Genomic DNA, 18906 nt, shown 5'->3' with positions numbered 1-18906 from the left:
AAAGAGAATTGTTTTTTTAAGATGATATATTTTTCAAGGTTATCGTTGGGGTCCATTGTATAATGTTGTTGACGAAGAAGTAGAAAGCAGTAATTTAAATTCCTTGCTGCGTCTCCAGGTGAAATATTTCTCTTTTTATTTCACTTTAAATTTTTGAAATATCTCCAAAAGCTTATATTGTCTTATGACTGGTTCCTTGCAGGAAATTTAACCGAGGCTGTGTACAGATTTAACTGCAATATTTCTACTGCGGTCTACTTCATGCAGTCACCCAAGACGTAAGTTGACAACTTCTTATCTTGTACTTTTCTGCAGACAAAATCCTGTGTAGAGAATATTATTGCCTTTTTATTGAGTTTTAATGTTCTGTCAAAATCTGGATTAAGGCTGTTTTCCACTCACGTGTTTTTTATACGCACGTACACGCACGTAAAAATCTAAATCCTTGTCATGCTACCTTTGAAAGGACTAAGTGAATAAATCAACCTACAATCATGTGCAAAAATTATTGGGACACGGTCATGACACCTAGTATCTACCCCCTCTCCCCCCAAAACAATGTTGTTTCTATGATACCAAGCCATTTGATTTGCCGAAAATATCACTCTCAACATTGTCAATGGGGGAAGGGGGGGATAGTAAATAGTTTAACAAAATTCGTGACATAATAGTTGTCAAAATGAAAAAAAATGTGATTAAGATACGTAAAGTTCATAATTTTTGCACATGATTGTAGATGCACGTTAATTAATAAAAATTTAAAAGCATTTAAATTCTCCGTATGTGTACATGCGTATAAAAAACGCGTAAGTAGAAAGCAGCCTTTAGTGTAAACTAAGCGATTGCTAGGCTGCATAGTTACGCCAAATGAAAACATTTGCCCATTTCGGCTTCTAATTGAAAACATTTAGCAGGGTTTAAAACGTCTGCAAACAACACGGTACATTTAAACTGGTTTATCCAGTATAGGCAAAGTGGTATGGTTTTAATAAAAATACCCTAACCTGCTACTGTTCTGTACACAAATGTAGACAAAACACTAATAGTACTCCCTAAAAACCACCGTAACTCCAGCCTAGTCCCAGGCCTCTCATTGCGCGTGTTTTATATTTCCGTCACGTCACCGAATGAAACGCGCACGAGAGGCCTAACACAAAATATTTTTAATCTTAACGGCCCATTTAATGTTGTGAACTTGAAATTAGAATTGTTTTTAAAGTAAATGTTTGCAATTTACAACAGTAACCATTATAAAGGAAGCGAGAATAATTTAAATGGGTGGATAGAAGTTTATTATAATCATAAACATGTACGTACGGACTCGAGTTTTCTTGATAGTCGATAGCGTTGACGGCGAACGACATTGAAACGTTTGTATGAATATTTCGACTCCTGGCAGTATAATTAATATCCTGTAGCTTATTTCAAGCAAATATTTGACTAACGACGTCGAACAAGGCCAGTTAACCGCGTCGTAGATCGTAAACTGACCTCAATACAGAAAATGGGGACAAAAAGTCCCCACATTAGCCAAAATACAAAACATTTTGTTCTAGGCCTCTCAGTTCCCGCCTCGCCGCGTATAAGGAACGTTAAGAGGCCTAGGGACTAGGCTGCGGTAACTCTGGTTGCAGAGTTGACTGGGTCCGAATCCATGAAATGGTAGTTTTGAAATTTTCTCGCCAGAAGTACAGCTGGAATATTAAGTCTTTTAAACTCCAATATATATTTCAAACGATTTTAAATATTTTGTAGGACTTTTCTCGGGGAATAAAGAAAGACTTATCATTAATGCCATCACAATGCTCATTGCTCACGAAGGTATTGTATATCTTTGCCAATAAATTTATTTATGTTCAACCTAAAATATACATATTCTGACTGCTATTACCTTCACAGGTGTTCTATATACATAAAATATTAAAAAGTTTCGTCTATTTCAGGAGACCAAAACAAAATATGAGATAAAGATCTCGAAGCACTGTTTCACGATTTGAGAAGTTGGGTTCGATCGAAAGCAGGTTTCGCGCTTTCACAACGCTCACTAGGCGAGAAACGTTTATCTTTAACTGCAACACATGCTGTTTACTCAACCAGTTCACTTCCGTGAGAAGGTTGGTGTGAAAACTGTGAAAGCTTTGAAGAGGAATAATGAAGCCGTGACTCACGCCGCTGTCGACATGTTGTGCGTGCTCTATGGCAGGTAAAGACAGGGCTTTTCTTAAGTGGCCAAAATGGTCAGACCGGACATATTTAAATTTAAAAAAGAGTATTTCGTTCAGAATATAGCGGCGAAATTTCCGAGCTAAATAGATGCAAGAAACGAAATACGTAAACTCAGCCAACTTTGAAATTTGCATGTTAACAGGATCCAATTTTATCGAAACCAATTCTGTTGTTTTTATAGCTAAGGCACGATAACTATGACATTCGACAAGAACAGTAAACAAAAGCTCTCTGTTATCCTGTGAAAAATTTCCAAGCAGTTTGTTAGGAATTCTCACGATAAATGTGGTAAGATGTGTGGTTTTGGTTGCCTATAATCTATGCTGAACCAATTCATTTTATTTTTCAATCCCTCTTGTATGTATATAGCCTTGTTTTGGAAGAGAAATTCCCTTGCAAAACTCAGCAAGTGATTTGTAGCAACTGCCTTTGTATTTGGACTACCTTTCTAATTAACACAGGAAATAGATTAACCATGAAAACTTTTGTTCTAGAATCGTTCCACTGGGGCTTTAGGTATAAGTGGATTGCTTGATTTTTTGACGTTTGCTCTGTGTCCTCCTTATAGGTGAAGTTCAAGTTGCTTTGCAATATATCAAAATAATGTGGGGGGTGAAGTTGGACATTCATGTTAAACTAATAGTAAGGTGTGATTGCTTCTAATATTTTGAATCAATCATGTGGTCTGTTATAATAAATCGACTATTGCATATTCCTCTTAGTGAGACAACAGACGATGAACAGTTTGGGAAATTACTGGAGAAAGTTGCAGGTATGCTACAAAGAGATTTGAGGAGTTTTCATTCAACTTGCCTTCTTAGTAGTTTATAGCTCTTTGACTGACGTTGAGAGTTGATTAAATTGCCTTTCTCTCTTTACATTTTTAGTGAAGTCTACCACGACCACTAGCTTGACCTATGCATGGGAGCAACTCATGAAGTCTGTTATTTGTGTGTCTAGAAATCGGTCATTGCATTTATCGATTGTTCCAGGTAGGTTTACGATAAAACTGCAATAAATAGTACCAATTTTACCATTTCTTCGCTTATGTATGTTTTACTATTGCCCCGCTAATAGTTCTTACCAATCGCGGTTTTGAATTCGTTCCTCAACAATTTCAGCATCCGTCGACAACAATTTGAAAGGTGCTGGTATGGTTCTGAAGGCGATAATCGAGGTACGTTTTATTCATTCATTGATCCATTCAGAATTTTCTGCTTTTGACGAACGTCATTTATAATGCTCTGCCCTTTTTTAGCTCTGATGAATGTACATATTAGTTCAGTTGATATTTAAGAGGTTTTAAAGCGTCTTAATTTTGAGAAGTATTATACACACTTCAATTCAAGCCAGGAACAGTTGATGGAAAAATGAGTCAACTATAGATCCTCCGGCAGGAATCGCTTTTGCGATGCCGGTGCAATGCTCTTGTCACTGAGAACGTATAGTTGACTAATTTTTCCATCAACTGTTCCTGGCTTGAATTTGAAGTGTGTATAATACCACACGAAATTAAGACCCTTTAAAACCTCTAGAATATTCCTGCACCGTGTGAAGTGCCTAAAATCATCTGTTGATATTTATTTAGAACTTCACTTTAGGAAGCTGATGAAGAAACCGCGGCAAAAATACAAGATTTGGCGCTTGCCAAGGGCGCTCTACCAAAACGCTTACGCATGGCCATGATTACGCAAAGCACTGATAGACGTTCGCTACTGAACAGGTGCGAATTAGTGTGATAAATTAACAAATTGTTGCAGATGTATAGCCTCGATTCCATCCGGAGGACCTGAGTTGTATTTTAGCAACATTCTTAGATTCATCTTAAAACTTGTGATTTTATAATCCTCTATATACTAGCCATCTGTAAATAGTTCAATTGAGACTAACAAGCATACTCCATAAGTAATTTATAATCTTTATTGTTGGCATATAGGCAATTGAGTGGACATCTAGTGGCTCTCTGGACAACTGGTCATCCAAGAGCAATGGCATTACTTGTGAGAATAATGTTCGTATTAAAGCAGTTATAGTTTTTAATGTCTAAAATATACAATAAAGTTTAAATGCGGGATTTCCTGTTCGTAAGTTTTGGTTCATAAACCATTATGTAATAAATTTGAATACGATTTTCACAGCCTGCTGGTTTGCTCTATTACCTTGAAAGCCCTGACGAGGTAGGAAATCTTTGAGAATTTTTTGCGAGGGCCATTATTTACATAAACCCATTGCAGTGGTTCTGACTAACCAATCATAATAGTGACTAAGTGGTATCAACTGCTTTGGTAACTAAACTCCATCATTCATCCTTATACTGTGCCAACTGCCCCACTGACGAAATAATTACATAGTAATTCATTCAGAAGTGTAAAACCTTTTTGTAAAGAAGCAATTTTGTTGGAAAGTTTTTATCTTTCCTTCAGCCACGGAGACTAAAGAAGATCATTTATCAATTCGGACAATGTAAAGCTTGCAGAGTACGTTTTAAAGCAACAATCGTGTTCCAAAATTTCATGATGCATGCTTGTATGTACGTATAAGCCTGTTATTTCACGCGCTATACTTGTCTGTTACAGCTCAGGAAAAGCGAGAGGAACGTCAAGGAATCAACTTGAAGGATATCTCTCGCATTGGAGGACAAAAATAGGATTCAAAGCCAGGAAAGATGTGAGAATTTAAATCCAGTTGTTTTATTACAAGTAAGTGTTCATATTAAGAAAATGGGAAATGTTCTAGTCGTTTGAAAGATGAAAAAGCAATGGTATTTAAACGGATCTTTTTTACAGATTCAGTCAAGATCTGACAGCGTACAACCTGATTTGGAATTACAAGGTGAGTCTCGAAGTTAAAGTTAGTTTCCATTGAAAATATAGGAAATGAAAAGGTAATGGAGAATTTCCTGTCGCTATGAGTATAACAAGACAATTCAATAGTCCTGACCTCTTTCTCTAAACTGTTGTCGTAAAAGAGTATGAAAAAATTTCTTTTGTTTTCAATGTGACAGACGCGAGAGGAACTTCTGGGGCTCTCGAATCTGAGATGCGCAAATTTGCAATGGAAAAAGACCTGAGTGGAAACTACGTTGTTTTTTGGAATCACCTTTAGTTTGAAGTCCTGCATGAATGTTTAGCTGATCAACTGAAAATAGGTTAGTGATAAGCCTTATACTGCTCTAGCTTTTTAACAGTTCTTCTTAAAGCGCCCCCCTATCCCTCGATCGCAATCAAACTCAGTAACGTATCTCTCCTATCAGGCGACTATTATTTGAGAGTCTTGTTGGAACAAAACGACGGGGAGACGCCGATAACAAATGTGTGAGTCCACGACATTTATCTATCAGGATTTGCAAATATTCAAACTACTGTCTTTTCACAACAGTCGATATTTAAGAGGTTTTAAAGCGTCTTAATTTTGAGAAGTATTATACACACTTCAATTCAAGCCAGGAACAGTTGATGGAAAAATGAGTCAACTATAGATCCTCCGGCAGGAATCGCTTTTGCGATGCCGGTGCAATGCTCTTGTCACTGAGAACGTATAGTTGACTAATTTTTCCATCAACTGTTCCTGGCTTGAATTTGAAGTGTGTATAATACCACACGAAATTAAGACCCTTTAAAACCTCTAGAATATTCCTGCACCGTGTGAAGTGCCTAAAATCATCTGTTGATATTTATTTAGAACTTCACTTTAGGAAGCTGATGAAGAAACCGCGGCAAAAATACAAGATTTGGCGCTTGCCAAGGGCGCTCTACCAAAACGCTTACGCATGGCCATGATTACGCAAAGCACTGATAGACGTTCGCTACTGAACAGGTGCGAATTAGTGTGATAAATTAACAAATTGTTGCAGATGTATAGCCTCGATTCCATCCGGAGGACCTGAGTTGTATTTTAGCAACATTCTTAGATTCATCTTAAAACTTGTGATTTTATAATCCTCTATATACTAGCCATCTGTAAATAGTTCAATTGAGACTAACAAGCATACTCCATAAGTAATTTATAATCTTTATTGTTGCATATAGGCAATTGAGTGGACATCTAGTGGCTCTCTGGACAACTGGTCATCCAGAGCAATGGCATTACTTGTGAGAATAATGTTCGTATTAAAGCAGTTATAGTTTTTAATGTCTAAAATATACAATAAAGTTTAAATGCGGGATTTCCTGTTCGTAAGTTTTGGTTCATAAACCATTATGTAATAAATTTGAATACGATTTTCACAGCCTGCTGGTTTGCTCTATTACCTTGAAAGCCCTGACGAGGTAGAAATCTTTGAGAATTTTTTGCGAGGGCCATTATTTACATAAACCCATTGCAGTGGTTCTGACTAACCAATCATGATAGTGACTAAGTGGTATCAACTGCTTTGGTAAACTAAACTCCATCATTCATCCTTATACTGTGCCAACTGCCCCACTGACGAAATAATTACATAGTAATTCATTCAGAAGTGTAAAACCTTTTTGTAAAGAAGCAATTTTGTTGGAAAGTTTTTATCTTTCCTTCAGCCACGGAGACTAAAGAAGATCATTTATCAATTCGTGACAATGTAAAGCTTGCAGAGTACGTTTTAAAGCAACAATCGTGTTCCAAAATTTCATCATGCTTGTATGTACGTATAAGCATGTTATTTCACGCGCTATACTTGTCTGTTACAGCTCAGGAAAAGCGAGAGGAACGTCAAGGAATCAACTTGAAGGATATCTCTCGCATTGGAGGACAAAAATAGGATTCAAAGCCAGGAAAGATGTGAGAATTTAAATCCAGTTGTTTTTACAAGTAAGTGTTCATATTAAGAAAATGGGAAATGTTCTAGTCGTTTGAAAGATGAAAAACAATGGTATTTAAACGGATCTTTTTTACAGATTCAGTCAAGATCTGACAGCGTACAACCTGATTTGGAATTACAAGGTGAGTCTCGAAGTTAAAGTTAGTTTCCATTGAAAATATAGGAAATGAAAAGGTAATGGAGAATTTCCTGTCGCTATGAGTATAACAAGACAATTCAATAGTCCTGACCTCTTTCTCTAAACTGTTGTCGTAAAAGAGTATGAAAAAATTTCTTTTGTTTTCAATGTGACAGACGCGAGAGGAACTTCTGGGGCTCTCGAATCTGAGATGCGCAAATTTGCAATGGAAAAAGACCTGAGTGGAAACTACGTTGTTTTTTGGAATCACCTTTAGTTTGAAGTCCTGCATGAATGTTTAGCTGATCAACTGAAAATAGGTTAGTGATAAGCCTTATACTGCTCTAGCTTTTTAACAGTTCTTCTTAAAGCGCCCCCCCATCCCTCGATCGCAATCAAACTCAGTAACGTATCTCTCCTATCAGGCGACTATTATTTGAGAGTCTTGTTGGAACAAAATGACGGGGAGACGCCGATAACAAATGTGTGAGTCCACGACATTTATCTATCAGGATTTGCAAATATTCAAACTACTGTCTTTTCACAACAGTCGATATTTAAGAGGTTTTAAAGCGTCTTAATTTTGAGAAGTATTATACACACTTCAATTCAAGCCAGGAACAGTTGATGGAAAAATGAGTCAACTATAGATCCTCCGGCAGGAATCGCTTTTGCGATGCCGGTGCAATGCTCTTGTCACTGAGAACGTATAGTTGACTAATTTTTCCATCAACTGTTCCTGGCTTGAATTTGAAGTGTGTATAATACCACACGAAATTAAGACCCTTTAAAACCTCTAGAATATTCCTGCACCGTGTGAAGTGCCTAAAATCATCTGTTGATATTTATTTAGAACTTCACTTTAGGAAGCTGATGAAGAAACCGCGGCAAAAATACAAGATTTGGCGCTTGCCAAGGGCGCTCTACCAAAACGCTTACGCATGGCCATGATTACGCAAAGCACTGATAGACGTTCGCTACTGAACAGGTGCGAATTAGTGTGATAAATTAACAAATTGTTGCAGATGTATAGCCTCGATTCCATCCGGAGGACCTGAGTTGTATTTTAGCAACATTCTTAGATTCATCTTAAAACTTGTGATTTTATAATCCTCTATATACTAGCCATCTGTAAATAGTTCAATTGAGACTAACAAGCATACTCCATAAGTAATTTATAATCTTTATTGTTGGCATATAGGCAATTGAGTGGACATCTAGTGGCTCTCTGGACAACTGGTCATCCAAGAGCAATGGCATTACTTGTGAGAATAATGTTCGTATTAAAGCAGTTATAGTTTTTAATGTCTAAAATATACAATAAAGTTTAAATGCGGGATTTCCTGTTCGTAAGTTTTGGTTCATAAACCATTATGTAATAAATTTGAATACGATTTTCACAGCCTGCTGGTTTGCTCTATTACCTTGAAAGCCCTGACGAGGTAGGAAATCTTTGAGAATTTTTTGCGAGGGCCATTATTTACATAAACCCATTGCAGTGGTTCTGACTAACCAATCATGATAGTGACTAAGTGGTATCAACTGCTTTGGTAAACTAAACTCCATCATTCATCCTTATACTGTGCCAACTGCCCCACTGACGAAATAATTACATAGTAATTCATTCAGAAGTGTAAAACCTTTTTGTAAAGAAGCAATTTTGTTGGAAAGTTTTTATCTTTCCTTCAGCTACCGGAGACTAAAGAAGATCATTTATCAATTCGTGACAATGTAAAGCTTGCAGAGTACGTTTTAAAGCAACAATCGTGTTCCAAAATTTCATGATGCATGCTTGTATGTACGTATAAGCATGTTATTTCACGCGCTATACTTGTCTGTTACAGCTCAGGAAAAGCGAGAGGAACGTCAAGGAATCAACTTGAAGGATATCTCTCGCATTGGAGGACAAAAATAGGATTCAAAGCCAGGAAAGATGTGAGAATTTAAATCCAGTTGTCTTATTACAAGTAAGTGTTCATATTAAGAAAATGGGAAATGTTCTAGTCGTTTGAAAGATGAAAAACAATGGTATTTAAACGGATCTTTTTTACAGATTCAGTCAAGATCTGACAGCGTACAACCTGATTTGGAATTACAAGGTGAGTCTCGAAGTTAAAGTTAGTTTCCATTGAAAATATAGGAAATGAAAAGGTAATGGAGAATTTCCTGTCGCTATGAGTATAACAAGACAATTCAATAGTCCTGACCTCTTTCTCTAAACTGTTGTCGTAAAAGAGTATGAAAAAATTTCTTTTGTTTTCAATGTGACAGACGCGAGAGGAACTTCTGGGGCTCTCGAATCTGAGATGCGCAAATTTGCAATGGAAAAAGACCTGAGTGGAAACTACGTTGTTTTTTGGAATCACCTTTAGTTTGAAGTCCTGCATGAATGTTTAGCTGATCAACTGAAAATAGGTTAGTGATAAGCCTTATACTGCTCTAGCTTTTTAACAGTTCTTCTTAAAGCGCCCCCCCCTATCCCTCGATCGCAATCAAACTCAGTAACGTATCTCTCCTATCAGGCGACTATTATTTGAGAGTCTTGTTGGAACAAAATGACGGGGAGACGCCGATAACAAATGTGTGAGTCCACGACATTTATCTATCAGGATTTGCAAATATTCAAACTACTGTCTTTTCACAACAGTCGATATTTAAGAGGTTTTAAAGCGTCTTAATTTTGAGAAGTATTATACACACTTCAATTCAAGCCAGGAACAGTTGATGGAAAAATGAGTCAACTATAGATCCTCCGGCAGGAATCGCTTTTGCGATGCCGGTGCAATGCTCTTGTCACTGAGAACGTATAGTTGACTAATTTTTCCATCAACTGTTCCTGGCTTGAATTTGAAGTGTGTATAATACCACACGAAATTAAGACCCTTTAAAACCTCTAGAATATTCCTGCACCGTGTGAAGTGCCTAAAATCATCTGTTGATATTTATTTAGAACTTCACTTTAGGAAGCTGATGAAGAAACCGCGGCAAAAATACAAGATTTGGCGCTTGCCAAGGGCGCTCTACCAAAACGCTTACGCATGGCCATGATTACGCAAAGCACTGATAGACGTTCGCTACTGAACAGGTGCGAATTAGTGTGATAAATTAACAAATTGTTGCAGATGTATAGCCTCGATTCCATCCGGAGGACCTGAGTTGTATTTTAGCAACATTCTTAGATTCATCTTAAAACTTGTGATTTTATAATCCTCTGTATACTAGCCATCTGTAAATAGTTCAATTGAGACTAACAAGCATACTCCATAAGTAATTTATAATCTTTATTGTTGGCATATAGGCAATTGAGTGGACATCTAGTGGCTCTCTGGACAACTGGTCATCCAAGAGCAATGGCATTACTTGTGAGAATAATGTTCGTATTAAAGCAGTTATAGTTTTTAATGTCTAAAATATACAATAAAGTTTAAATGCGGGATTTCCTGTTCGTAAGTTTTGGTTCATAAACCATTATGTAATAAATTTGAATACGATTTTCACAGCCTGCTGGTTTGCTCTATTACCTTGAAAGCCCTGACGAGGTAGGAAATCTTTGAGAATTTTTTGCGAGGGCCATTATTTACATAAACCCATTCCAGTGGTTCTGACTAACCAATCATGATAGTGACTAAGTGGTATCAACTGCTTTTGTAACTAAACTCCATCATTGATCCTTATACTGTGCCAACTGCCCCACTGACGAAATAATTACATAGTAATTCATTCAGAAGTGTAAAACCTTTTTGTAAAGAAGCAATTTTGTTGGAAAGTTTTTATCTTTCCTTCAGCCACCGGAGACTAAAGAAGATCATTTATCAATTCGTGACAATGTAAAGCTTGCAGAGTACGTTTTAAAGGAACAATCGTGTTCCAAAATTTCATGATGCATGCTTGTATGTACGTATAAGCCTGTTATTTCACGCGCTATACTTGTCTGTTACAGCTCAGGAAAAGCGAGTGGAACGTCAAGGAATCAACTTGAAGGGTATCTCTCGCATTGGAGGACAAAAATAGGATTCAAAGCCAGGAAAGATGTGAGAATTTAAATCCAGTTGTTTTATTACAAGTAAGTGTTCATATTAAGAAAATGGGAAATGTTCTAGTCGTTTGAAAGAAGAAAAAGCAATGGTATTTAAACGGATCTTTTTTACAGATTCAGTCAAGATCTGACAGCGTACAACCTGATTTGGAATTACAAGGTGAGTCTCGAAGTTAAAGTTAGTTTCCATTGAAAATATAGGAAATGAAAAGGTAATGGAGAATTTCCTGTCGCTATGAGTATAACAAGACAATTCAATAGTCCTGACCTCTTTCTCTAAACTGTTGTCGTAAAAGAGTATGAAAAAATTTCTTTTGTTTTCAATGTGACAGACGCGAGAGGAACTTCTGGGGCTCTCGAATCTGAGATGCGCAAATTTGCAATGGAAAAAGACCTGAGTGGAAACTACGTTGTTTTTTGGAATCACCTTTAGTTTGAAGTCCTGCATGAATGTTTAGCTGATCAACTGAAAATAGGTTAGTGATAAGCCTTATACTGCTCTAGCTTTTTAACAGTTCTTCTTAAAGCGCCCCCCCTATCCCTCGATCGCAATCAAACTCAGTAACGTATCTCTCCTATCAGGCGACTATTATTTGAGAGTCTTGTTGGAACAAAACGACGGGGAGACGCCGATAACAAATGTGTGAGTCCACGACATTTATCTATCAGGATTTGCAAATATTCAAACTACTGTCTTGCTTCCCGCGTCATAAAAACGATTCCAGATACCTAATATATAATATACCTCAGCGTCTTATTCTCTATATTGCTGCACAGTTCACACAATGTTATTAGTCCTGCAGTATGTAGTAGAGAAGTATAGAATCATGGATGAAACAATTCATGATTCGATCGAATTTTCTATTTTGTTTTCAGGCTCGAGTTGTTTAACGATCTGTACTACAGACTGCGATTGACAACTAAACCAACTATGAAAGCAATGTGCTTTCCGGTGAGGATGTCGTTTAGCGCGAGTCTAGCCATGTGTAGTCTTCGAAGAATGAATGAAACAAGTTGGAATATTTTATTCACACGCGAAGACTAAAGTTTATGGAAAATGTCAGGAAGAGATTGGCGCTTTTAATGACACCAAGCTAAGGATCATCTGTTATTGATCCAGTTTTACTACAGGAGCCTGAACTTAACTAACTTTATTCATACTGTTTCGTATTTTTAGCCCTTACATGAAAATGGCATCACCAACAGGGATTCGAAGGTAAGCGCGTGCTTATTTATTTATAACTACTCTCTTTATATCCTAAACTTTAACGACCATAATTTAACTTTTTCATCTCTAGCAACAAAATGTTTTACTGTGTTCCTCGGATGACGAAACGCTTATAAAGGTTTGTGTCGGTTGTGTATTGAACTTAATCTCAATTCAGAGTTTTGTCCGTGATTTCGTTTTACGAAAGCAGAGCGCATTCTGCGAACGTTTTCACATGGAAATGATGTGATGCATATAACGTGAGAGGGTAATCTGTAGGAGCCTTGCTTATTAATCCAGCTAACCCTGACTAATCCATTTATTTTGTAATGAGCGAATTTTTGCCCGTCGGAACTATAGGATATAGAGTAGCTCTTCACCCACTAATTATAAATACGGCGACTTTGAGTGAAATCGCTCCGACAACATCTTTTATGCCAAAGTCAATTTGAATGCATTGGTCCTGGTAATTTTTCCGTGCAGATCAAGAAGCTGCCTCATTTAAGCGACCATGTCCTGTCGACTTATCCGCATTCCGAACAACTTTTGCTATTATCTGGGATGTTATGTGTCTTCAGTACGGGGGGCAATAATTAGTATCAATTATTCTATCTTCCGGCACCAAAACACCATCGAAACAATCATCAACAAAAATGAAACGATAATGCAGATAATTGTGCCATATATGGGGCCTCCAGAATTGAAACCAGTCGAAGTACAACGTTATTTCAATTGATTTTGTGAAATCTTTACTAGGGGTTAACTTCGAATTTTATCACATTCCCATATAGGGGAATTACTGAATAAAAAAATAATGTCCAACAGTCTTAATATGACATAATAATAAACTGAACATATACCATGTAGCCTGCAATATTTACCTTGCTTGGTATGTCAGTCAATCAAATCCATGTATGGCACAGCAATGGATGGAGGTGTAGTCAGTGAATAGATAAAGGTAATAATTGTTAGCGACTCTTGGGTTGCCATAATTTATTTGATCTAAAATTGAGAAACAAGGAACAAGTAAATTAATATATTATTGTCCATAGTTGTGAGGCTATCAGCATTGTGATATTCCAGGTTCGTGCGTACCGCTACCATGGGACAACATACCTTAGCGAACAAATAGTACTTCAGTGAATTGCTAGAACATACCTGAAGAACCGCCATAAACTTCAATTCTCAAAGATATGTTGCCATATCAATTCGCTCTATATGCAATAGAATCTACAATTGAGATTACAAGAACATCACTTTCACACAATTGAAACTATAATTGTATATGAATCACAAGGCCCTATACTGTGTAGTAACAGCATGTATTTTGTGACTTCTATAACAAAAAGAATATACAGAACAAAATGCAGGCTGTTTTCTTTCATATTCACATAATACCCCCAACCCCTGTATATTGGTAAATGGCAATTACATAATAGGAAAGAGAGAAAAATAAATCTATTTTTAATAACATCAGTGTAAAATGAATGACATATGGAACTGTACAGCAAAATATTGTGTAGGCATAATTCTTGTCATGCCTTCCATCACCAGATATCATGAAATTATCTCGGTTTTTTAATGTTTAAATTAATACGTCTAATTTAGAAAGCACAAAAATACCACCAAAATATAGCTGAAGAAAAATACTTTAACCCAATCGCTTCTGTTTTAATCCAGAAATTAATCAATATTGCTGTTAACCTGACACTGCAGTGCAGCTCTAAAAATTATATCAAATTATACTGGATTACAAAACGAAAATATAACTCGCCTTTGGAATTTCGTTATTTTCTTTTTTATTTTTATCCTGTCGTCTTTTAACCGTTACATGTAAACTGTAAAGGCTTTAGCTATCTTTTCTGATAGTTTTTAAGTCAGGATGGGCAGAAAAACTCGAAAAATATAGCTTTTTTTATTTGTTATTGTGTATAGCGAGGCGTTGCTCAGCGGCACGCACATGTGGTTGTCACATGAGGTTAAAGGTGTCAAAAACGTAAGGTTGCCTACCCCGTTGGAGTAAAATAAGCCCGGTAATCGATTTCCGAAGTAAAATTGTCCCTAGAAGTCATAATTGTAAAATTTTCGCCAATATGGTGATAATTATATGCACATTTCCAGTTTCCATTTGTAAACACGTTTGTTGGAAATATCACTACAAATCACCAAAGCGACTGTATTTCAAGTAAAATAGATGAAAATATTGGTGCCAATGTATACTAGAAATATTTGGAGGTTTTTAGGCGAGATTTTTGGAAGGCTTTCCGTATTTTCGCTTCTCTAAAATTCAATTTAAAAAGTAATAGTTCGGCAATAAATTTCTTGCCTTATAGGAAAGCTTTTGAAATGAACTAAATTTATACAAATAGGTAAATGTTTTTTCTTTGAGATAACACAATTTCTAGTTGATTTTATAAAATACTTCCAGATAAAATCAACATTATCTGTGTGCGCGCTTTACGAGCAGACAGCAATGAGTTTAGTGGTCTCATATTTATTAAAATGGGTTGAGTATTCGCACAGTAATCACATGCTTAAATCAGCTTACCACTTTGAAATATCCTCTGATCGGACGTCTAACTGAGAGGGTCCCTTAAACATCGAGAATACTTCATTAACAAGTGCCGCATCCTGTCCTGTTTGAGAAGTTATGAGAACTTTTTCTTGGGTATTGTTTACTCCTTACTCTGTTGGAAGTTCCATTCTGTTGTATGAGAACAACACTTGTATTTGGTTTGGTGAAAGGATGCAGATTGTCCGTTGGATTGTGCTTATGTATTAGAGACTGACCACATTAGATATCAGCGCAAAATTGACACATTCATGGGACTCGAACCCAATCTCCTAAAAAGGAGTATCCGAAATGTGTTCTTTGTGTGGCCAGGAAAAAGCGAGAGCTACAGGGCAACTCGCAAACCGACTGGCAGACAATACGAACGTACAACACAAAACACACAACCGACGACACAACATCCAACAACCCACAACCCACTAACTCTGTAGCTGAAACGACAAAAAATATGGTGAGTTGTTCCTAGAAAAGGAAGCATTTACAATTAGCTGAAGGCAATTGCGGCTAGGGGTTTAACTGACGGCATGGATATGGGGTGGCTTCTTAGGGTTGGATACTGAAACTAAACTACGATCGTCTTTGTCTGAAAAACACAAAAAAAATTATTAGTAGCTCCCTAGAAAACGAAGAGCAAAACACAGTTAGACAAGCAGTGAGCCGTGTTTCCAGATACGGGGACAGAGATTCTTAGCTAACAGAGTGGCCACGGGGATCTACTTCTATTAAAAAAATAATTACACATACCTTGATCCTACCTAAAGAAAGAACTAACTTACCTGAAGAAAACGGTCCCAGACGGCCCTGTTTTAAAGCCTGTAGGCTCTTGCATAATTCAGCAAAATTAAGACAACTTGATTGGTTATTTCTGTGCACAGGTCAATTTGTCATTGGTCAATTTTTGTACTCCATGATTGGTTCAATAAAAACCAATCAGATTGGTTAATCTATATTCAAATTTTGATCCCGTTTCTTTGATATTTGCAAGGTGATTGCACAACAAATGTTCGATTTCACACGTTTTGGAGCATATTCCAAGCCAATGTATCACAGTATGTGTGTATTTGTTCGATTATTTCTCTCATGAAGTTCACAAAAAAATACAGTTCAATCATTATTAAAAGGCTTTATTTCCCCACCAGCTTTAGAACCCCATCGAGCAGGAAAGTCGGAATTTAAAAGGCAAGTAAATCTTTCAAACTGTTGTAGCATTTGAATTATGTGGTACATTTAATCACGGAACCTTTCAGAATATTGTCGAATTGGGCATGGCCTGGAATAATAGTATATATAACAAACTGACAAAATCGCAAATGTAGTAAATTTCAAGGCTAAATATTGCAAATTCCAGTCGAAATATGGCGTTTTACCGCCATGCATACATAGCTATTCACAGGTATGATATTCACGCGTTTTATATATTCAATATTACACATCAAAGCGGCCTAATCCTTAGGATATTGGCCAAAAATGTAAACGAAAACCGGTTGCAGTGGTTTAGTTCAAATATACAGTACTATTTTATATATATAGCGTCAAAATCGAGCCTTTAGAAGATTTTTGCCGATTTTTTATATAAACATACCGGATGATATGAATTATCGCATCACCGGCAATAATATTTCACAATAATAAAAATATGGAAAACAAATTCGGGCAAAAAGCCGAAATTCTGACCTAGTTCCGATTCGAGCTTGTCTTAAGCACGTGCTTACCAACGATTATCGCTTAGCACTTATGAAATGCTATTTCTTCGATTCTTTTGCACATCCTAGCCCAAGAATTACTTAAAATTACAACAGATTGACAACATGTAAAATTGGGACATTTCGAAGACAACAGAGTACCAAAAAAGATGAAAGATATGGAATTTCTAAAATATATCTTGCTATGGGTGAGTAATTTGAGATAACAAAGCAACGTATTATTTTGATTATTGTTTTTACTTATAAAAAAATGCAGGTTATAACTATATGCTGGTTGGAATATACTATTCAAATAATCATTTCAACTGCTATTGTTTAGTGGTATTCCGGGGTCTTTAGCCCAAATATTTCTGAGATATTTAATGTCTTGCTTCTGTGCAACATTATTGTCAGGAGTAATAGCCTATTTTGCTGTACAGTTCCATTTATCATACACTGGTGTTATATAAAATATAATTTTTTATTCTCCCTTTCCTATTATGTAATTGCAGAACGAATATTCAATATATTAGTGTACCACATAAAAACTCATTATGACAATCGTAGCGGACGTCTATTGCATCGGAGATACGAATTGTGGTAAGCCAAATTCAATGTTATTTCTCGCGATTTTTCCATGATGTCTTACATTGTGGTTTTTTAAACATTCTTCAATGTTTCCTCAGTCTGCGAGCTGAGAACTAGGCCTTGGCTTAATTCAAGTTGAAAAACCGGTTTAACCTTTGCAGTCATCTTGAAATTTTAGCCCATTTGCGTTTAAAACGTTCGCATAAAAAAAGTATTTATAAATTTTCGACCTGTATTTTTACAAACTTTAATTTTTTGTGTGTTCTCGTTTTTTTTCAACTTGAATTACACTTTGACTTTACCCCGCGGATGCTTGACAAGCACACGTCGTTTGTTTATTTTTTTGACCAATCAGATTCGTTCTTCAAACCGCATTTTATATCTCGCATGGTTCCACGATATTTTTCGGCAAATAGGCAAAAGTTTTGTACATTTTTTGTGCATTTTCATTTGCTTTTTAAAATATTTTTAATGGAATATTTATTGTTCGAGTATCTAAAATGTATTTGTGATAATTTATTTGAGGGATTCTCGTTGTTTTGATATGAAATTTTGCGAGTGAAATTCGTATGTATGTTTATATTATTACAAGAGTTTCCATCCTTCTCAATAACTATATATTTATATGCTTCGCGATCACTGACGTTACTGAACTTGCAACCGTAACTGGACTATTTACTTTTTCTTTCAACAATATTTATTGGGGTTCCTATGCTCAGTGGTCATAATATTAGACCAATTAGACTGGCGTACACGCGCGAGGCGCAAGCGCCGCGAGAAGGAAAACATGTCTGGGCAAGGGCTGCCTATATGTATAAACCTAAATGGACCAATTACCGTAAAATCGTTGTGTGTGTGCCCGAATTAAAGCAGGGACTTTTGCCTGGTCCGTTAACTTACCTGTTGATATAACGTGCGCGGATTGCGAGAAACGGAAGAAATATTGGTCACAAATAAAACTAATGTTCTTCCAAGGCCAGTTTTAACCAGTAATTCTGAGGTTACAACTAATATTTGAAGTTTGTGCTTAATATTACCTTCAAACGCAGATTTTAGCCTTGTAATTTGTAATAAAAGGATCTGTAATTTGTGCTTCATACAGATACCTTTCATACAGAGTTTAGCTTATTCTAGACAAACAGTGCAGGCGAGTGTGAGGTGATTTCAGCACCTCTCTGGTTATAGAAGTGCAGTTGTTGAACGACTCCTGCACAATGGAGCGTCAAGAAGATGGTTGCTTGGCAATGGGTTGATCACGGTTACAGTCAACAACCGGGAAACTTCGAACATGTCATGCGCATATTGTTCGGCAGGAAAAGTGTTTGTGGGAGATGATTCACTGCAGAAGGGCACGGAGCCTGAGGTTTTAAAAGTTGAGCTTAAGAGAAACAAAAACAAGGCCTCAATTAGTCAGGTAAGGAAAATGCTTTGAGTATCATTGTTTAAATTCGCATACGCTGTTTGCCCAGCGTATTCATGCTTAAACAACAAAATATATTTGCAAGAGCGACCAAGTTTTAATATTCTTCTAGTGAAAGCTCTTAGTAACGTATTTGACATTTCCAGGCTTGTTCAACTGATAGCAAAGCTCGTGCAAATGATTCTAGCCAGGTGTCAAACACAAAATTCGATACGAAAGCAACTGACCTTCTTACCCGCGATTTAAAGGCCACTGGTACCGT

At 36.6% G+C, this 18906-nt stretch overlaps 1 long non-coding RNA gene across 1 annotated transcript; it reads left to right on the top strand.

The window, feature by feature from the left end:
- Positions 1-9698: 9698 nt before the first annotated feature.
- LOC114543662 lies at positions 9699-12523 on the top strand. The gene is made up of 3 exons (XR_003690153.1): positions 9699-9722; positions 12052-12391; positions 12474-12523. It is a non-coding gene; the product is annotated as an uncharacterized LOC114543662 (long non-coding RNA).
- The last annotated feature ends 6383 nt before the right edge of the window (positions 12524-18906 follow it).

This window comes from Dendronephthya gigantea, unplaced genomic scaffold (assembly GCF_004324835.1).
Source record: "Dendronephthya gigantea isolate DGI-Jeju-01 unplaced genomic scaffold, DenGig_1.0 000513F, whole genome shotgun sequence".
Classification (NCBI taxonomy): Eukaryota; Metazoa; Cnidaria; class Anthozoa; order Malacalcyonacea; family Nephtheidae; genus Dendronephthya; species Dendronephthya gigantea.
The sequence above is the reverse complement of the archived record's forward strand: the minus strand, read 5'-3'. Positions and strand labels throughout refer to the sequence as shown.